The sequence below is a fragment of the Rhodamnia argentea genome, chromosome 3 (genome assembly GCF_020921035.1).
Source record: "Rhodamnia argentea isolate NSW1041297 chromosome 3, ASM2092103v1, whole genome shotgun sequence".
Classification (NCBI taxonomy): domain Eukaryota; kingdom Viridiplantae; phylum Streptophyta; class Magnoliopsida; order Myrtales; family Myrtaceae; genus Rhodamnia; species Rhodamnia argentea.
Window position 1 is genome coordinate 34213921 of NC_063152.1, and position 6859 is coordinate 34220779.

Genomic DNA, 6859 nt, shown 5'->3' on the forward strand with positions numbered 1-6859 from the left:
TTTAAAAGTTATGGCACTCATGATGTACTTATCCCGAGCTCTTGATTTTGATGCAAGGGTGCTGACGCGAGTCGTGACGAGCATGCATGGACGAGTTTCACCTAAATGGCATCGAAGAGAGTCGAACACAGACTTTCCGCATGCGTCACCCATCCGTACTTTGTTCCTCAAGTTGTAGTCTAATCATTATCTGTTAGCCATTGAACCTATTGCTCCCTTGCCTCTCCAATGCCCACCAATCCATCGTTATTCCCCTCAGAAAAGGTGATTGGATGATGACTGATGGCAAGCCGTGCCGGAATTGGCATGATCAATGGATAATTGAGGTGAATTGTCCAGAGCAACGGTTATATCCAATATAGTTTGTATTGGAAACCAAAGTTCGGCAGTTGTAGTGTCGGGAAATATAGGAGCCAAGACCTTCCTACTTGCAGTTCGATTTACGTCGCATGAAGTCATCGATGGCGTCTTGACAGTCATACAGAAGCTTCCAAACTTGCGTCAGGGACGCTCTGAGCTTCTCATTGATGACCTCCTCTGACTTGGCTTCCTTGAGGAAGTGGCCACTTGCGTCAATCTAAGTCTTTGAGTAACTCTAAATCCGTTTTGGCATGACGCCATTGAAGGAGATGTTGCCAATGTCTCAAACATTATTTCATACAAAGAGAGAATGATTGGATGCAAATGCTTGCTCTTCATTTGTTGTATTATTATTTTCATTCCACGTCAAAATAATTTAGACAAATATGATCTTGTCGAGTTGACGCAGAATTATCACAACTGCATCTCAAATTATCCTTTTAATGGAAGGACTAACCGGAAAGAATACAAGTAATTTGGTTTACAAAAACAAATTGAGGAAACAGTTTGAACATGTTATAATAGTTCAAACTCCATATACCTATGATGCTTTATCCAATTAAAACATTATTCTTATTAATTTACCCAATTCACACACACACTCTGTCAAATTATCCATGTTAAATAATGAACCACAATCTTTAATTCTTGCAATGGTGGAAACCCCTAGCTCTAGTATGGTTCACATAAATCATGAAAGATGAGGCTTTCATAGGGAAGAAATATAAGTGGTTGGTGGGTGCATCACAACGCATACAACGATTTAAATGCGGCTAAAACCCTAAAAAAAAAATCCAAACTTTAAGGTCGGTTCTACAGTGAAATTTTTTTCTGGTCTGAAAAAACCCTAAGCAGGACTTGAATGTCGACCAGAGCCAAAACCCATTCAACAAAGACAATCAGAATGAACATAGAATGGCACAACGACCCTATCCATTGGGCGGACTGAGGCTCGCCAGCCTCGGTCCAACGAGCCAAGCAAATTAGACAGAGGCTCTCAGCGGAGGCTTACCTAGTCTCAGACAAGTCGCAGCAGATAATCATCGACCGTGGCTCATATGAGAAACGTCTAGAAGGTATCATAGACGAGAATCTTTCCCGCGAGGGGCGCTATTGCTAGGCTTTGGGATTTGAAGAAGTTGGAGCAGAGGCAAAAATGGAGTTGAAATGTCTTCCTGGGTCTAGAGAGCGAGCTCATCTTCTTTTTTCATGCTCTCACTCCCAAGTGGAAAAGAGCATGGTCCGAGGTGGTCCGATTCTATCAAGAACCGGAGACCGGAGGTCGCTAGAACCATAACGACAAAGGAACTAGTGAACATGGACGTGTGCCGGCAAAGATGACAAATGCCCATAGTCTGAGAATTTTTAGGTTACGTATGGTAACTCTTAAGAAAAAGTGTTTTTGTTCCCAAAGTGTTATCGGAACACTTTGGAAACAAAAAACATTATGGTTAAAAATAGTGTTTCTAAAGTATTTCGAAAACACTTTTGAGAAACAGAAACACTTTTGGAGCAAGTAAACAAGAAAAAAAAACTTGCTTTTGTGTTCCTAGAGCACTTTTTAGAAACACATTTAGAACATTTTTTTAAAAAAATTGGAAACAATTTTGTTTTTTAACACTCTCTTTTCTTTTGTTTTTGCATGATGTTGACACTTGATTTTTTATTATTTTATTTTAAAAAATTAATTAAAAATACCAAAAAAATTCATAAAATTACAAAATCAACCTTGGAAGCTTTGGCCTAGCCTTAGGAACCAATTTTGAACAAAAAATATTTTTCGTAATTTTTGACATTTTTCGGATTTATTTTAATTATAAAAATAGCCGAAAAATAAGGAAAAATAGTATTCAAGGTCAAAAAAAATGCACAAAAAATAGTCCATATTTTTATTTTAATTCCCTTTTCATTTTGGACTCTTAAATTTTTAAAAATTCAGTTTGGGACCACATGCCTCTTCATTGAACATAATCCTAAATTGACTAAAAAATTTCATTTTAAATCACTTTAGCCAAAAGATTTTTACTTTTAGAGTCATGACATGAGAATTTGATACCCTACATCTCATTTCAATCCTCATGTTTGGAAAAATTGCATAATTGGACTAAAATGACCTAAATGCACAAATATTTTTCATTTTAGTCCCCGGTTTCACTCGAAATGCAATTAATATTTTTCTAGGGGTCCCCGTTTAAAGGTAATCATATTTTTAACTACTTGGGAACATTTATGCGTGACTTATAATTGTAATTTTTCCTATCTATAGAAAACATATTTGATGTTCTTGTTGTCCAATTCTAATTCGTCTTCTCTTTTAGTTATTTTTTTATAGTTGATCTCATCCATATTGTAATTTGATAAATTTTGCATAAATTACTTATACTTATATTGGTCTAATTTGATTTAGTAAATTGAACAAATAAGATTTAATTTGATTTAGTAAATTAAAAAGATAAAGACATTTTAAATAGTCCCCTTAATTACATGGAAAAATTAGGAATAATTTTTTTGCGCTTACCAAATGCAATTCTTTTCCTTTTTTTTTTTGTTTCGGGAACAAAAACTTTATGCAGTTATCAAACGTGGTTTTGTTCTTTTTTTTTGTTCCAAGAACAAATTGTTTTTGCATTTACCAAACGCGTTTCTGTTCCCAAAAATCGTTGCAAGGAACAAAAATAGAAAAAAGTGTTTCTATTCTAAAAGTTGTTCCCGAAACGTAAACGTTACTAAACGCAGCCTTATTGTATTTGAGCTCCAACGCCAAGCTGAGTGTTCTCTAAGGACGTTTCAATCAGCTCAGTAGCAGCAAATGCTCATGTGATTCTCGGACAAGAAAATGTAGTTCCAAGATTAATTAGCACATTATTGAATAGGGTCTTTGTTTTTTCAACACATACTGTTCATAAGCTACTTTGGGGGGAAATTGTGGAATGAAAGCCCTATTGTTTCTTGAACTCATGAAGCTAACGAGAGAGAGAAAGAAAATCGGAACTTGTTGAGTCGAGCTTGAGCGGGTGAGAGGCTGAGAGCGAGGCGGGAGAGCTGAGAAGGGTCGAGCTGGAGTTGAGGTGTGACCGAGGCATGATAATTTGTTGCCGAAAGAGCCGGAGTTGAACATCAATTGCTGATTAGGGTATCGAAGTTGTGCGACGCTCAGCCTGAGATTGCGATTGAGAGAGAGTGTGTGAGACCCCGACGACATACGTGACGGCAAGAGGCCGGGAAAGACAACGTCTGAAGTGAGAGGGTGGAGAGTCGGAGATGAGACTGAGAGGGCAAGTTAGGATTCTAGGGCCTTTGGGGTTTGGATGATCGGGATTCTAATAAAGCATTGAAGGCTGAAGCAAGGGGCCCTTTGGTCTACATTTTGGACTTTAAAATATGCTCATTCTTTTTAAGATTTTTTTTTGCCGGAACTAGGTTTCGTATTTAAAAAATAAAAAAACTAATTGGTCCAATTCCCCTTAGAACTGGATAACCGGATAGTCCGGATACTTGTTCCACTTTTAGGAGCTAGGAACAAATCGATGCTCTCCGAAATCGGACCGGTTTGAGAGGTCCATAATACTCATCCCTAAGATAGTGTTCACGTGCTTTTTATCATGATTCACCTTAAATAGGGTTACGTCCAGTAGATAATTTCACTATAATAGCGGCCCCTACCTATCTTTACATCACTAAATTATAAGTAAAAATAGTATATTTAGTAATAGATATCCATGGGTACAAGCCCAAGTTACTAATGAACTATGAGCTCAAATCATAAAAGTCATCTAGTGTCTAGGGGGTCTTATCCCTTGAGATCCCATTAGATCACCAAGGATTGGGACCCTCGTATTTTCCTATCGATGAAGAGTATGAACCATGCCTAAATAGGGAATGGATCGAGAAATTTGTATTACGCAAAACGTATTAATGGGTCTATTTAGATTGGGTCATTTATGACCTAACTCAACCCCACCCATTTGATAGATCTAGCTGTTATCAAACGAATTTCTATTCCGGTTGTTAAATATATTGTATATATTATACTAGGGTTTTCCTTTTATTGTTTGTATTTTACGTTTATACTCTTGACGATTCTCTCCCATCGCCCCATCGGTGGAATCCTCTAAAGGATTACCATCCTCCGGCTAGGTATGTGGCGGCCATGAGTTATTCTGATGAGTTTGGTTTCTTTATGGCTGCTGTCCACACTTTGCAAGAACCATTACATTATTGTTTGGCGGTACAACATGCCGAGTGGCGTGATGCTATGTTTGAGGAGTTGTTTGCTCTTGAGCGCACCGGTACATGGGATCTTGTGCCTCTTCCACTAGGGAAGTCCTTGATATCTTGTCGTTAGATTTACAAAATCAAGACTCACTCTAATGGTAGCATTGAGCTCTATAAAGCGCGTCTCATAGCACATGGTTTTGATTAGGATTATGAGATTGATTATGAGGAGATCTTTACTCCTATTGCCAAAATGACTTCCATTCACACTCTTCTTGTAGTAGTCTATGTTTGTAATTGGCCTTTTTTTCAACTTAATGTGAAGAATGCTTTTCTTCATGGGGCCATTCATGAGGAACTCTATATGCAACCACCTTTTGATCCGGCTCATTCTCTTGGTTAGGTTTGCCATCTTCGTTGAGCCCTTTATGGTCTTAAACAAGCTCATCGAGCTTGGTTTGAGCGTTTTGTTGATGTTGTTTGGTTAGCTGGTTTTGTTCGGATTGAGAATGATAATGCTATGTTCACTCAAACCTCTCTTGTAGGTTGTATTATTTTGCTACTCTATATTGATGATATGATTATTACCGGGGATGACTCTGCTCATATTGCTTATACCAAGTAACATCTTCATCGTCATTTTGCTATGAAGGATCTGGATTTCTTACGCTATTTTCTTCGTATTGAGGTTGCTCGTAGTCGACGTGGTTCTCTCTCTCCTAGCAGTAGTATATTGCCGACATTCTAGCTTGTGCTAAGTTATCTAATACTTGAACTGCGGTTACTCTTGTTGAACTTCATTTACGGCTTCGTCCGAATGATGATGAGCCTCTATCTGATGTCACTTGCTACCGAGCTCTCGTTGGCAATCTTGTCTATCTTACAACCACTCATCTTGATATCACATATGTTGTTCATCTTGTCATTTAGTTTGTAGAGGCTCATTGTACAATTCATTATGCTGCTGTGTTTCGGATTCTGCGATAACTTCATGGTACTTTGACACGTTCTATTTTTTTCCCATGGACTTCCTCACTTGCTCTTCGTGCTTGCCATGATGCTGATTGGGCGGTGGATGTTGCTGACCGCAAGTCCATTATAGGATTTTGTGTATTTCTGGGTGAATCTCTGATTTCTTAGCATGCCAAGAAGCATCCTATCGTGTCTCGCTCTTCCACTAAATCTAAGTATCGTGCTATGGCAAACACTACGCTTGAGATTATTTGGCTTCGTCGTCTCCTTATTGATTTGGGTGTTGCCTCCTCTGCTCCCATAAATCTTTATTATCATAACAAGAGTGCTATTCACATTGCTACAAATCCGATCTTTCATGAGCGTATCAAGCACATTGACATTGATTGTCACATCACGCATCATCAGCTCCAAAGCATGCATCATTTGTCTTCCCTTTGTGGCCTCTACAATCCAGCTTGTCGATTTATTTACCAAATCTCTCACATCACAATGATTTGCTTCTCTTCTTTCCAAACTCTTATTGATTGAGGGGGTGTTAGATATATTGTATATATTAGATTAAAGTTTTTCCTTTATTATATGTATTTTACATTTATACCCTTTCTTGTATGTATACTTATATCGGCCCCGTGCATAATTGTAATTAAGCATTCTATCATCTATCTCTCTGAATCTATCACCGGTAATAGAAATTTTGTGCCGTTATCAAACGTGTTTTTCTACTCAGAAACTTATTCAGGGAATTGAAATAGATTGGCCATGAATTGTTTTTGGAAACATAATGGTTATCACCCTTAAGAGCCACATCGACCAAACTTCATTTTGTTCTCTTTTCCAAAATGGATGTCCGAGGAGACTCCAAAATGTGCAATGTCCATAGACGATCCAAACGCGGCCTTTTTTTCTTACTACAAAAATTGAGTAGCCCAAAAATCTAATTTATGAGATTGAAAAAGTAGTTTTATTTAGTCAATCTCAAATTTTGACTATTTCAATTGCATGAAAAAATAAAAATTAAAGACGTTGGGCGATAACTACAACTTAGTCCGCATAGACATTGTTGAATTTAAAAGTTCTTAATAAGACGAATTCTAATCACGACCAATTTTACGTTTTTTTTTCTCTTCTTAACTTCCTCGAAGAAGAGCCCGACCGAACAATCCGGAGGCCACGTGCGCCCCCTCGAGCGATGAATGAAGTCAAGACGCTTTCTCCAAAATTCTTCTTCCTCACCTTTCCCTGTCGGTTCTCGCTTTTTCACTTCCTTTTTCCGTTTTCTTTTTAACGCCACCTTTTCAATCATGCCACC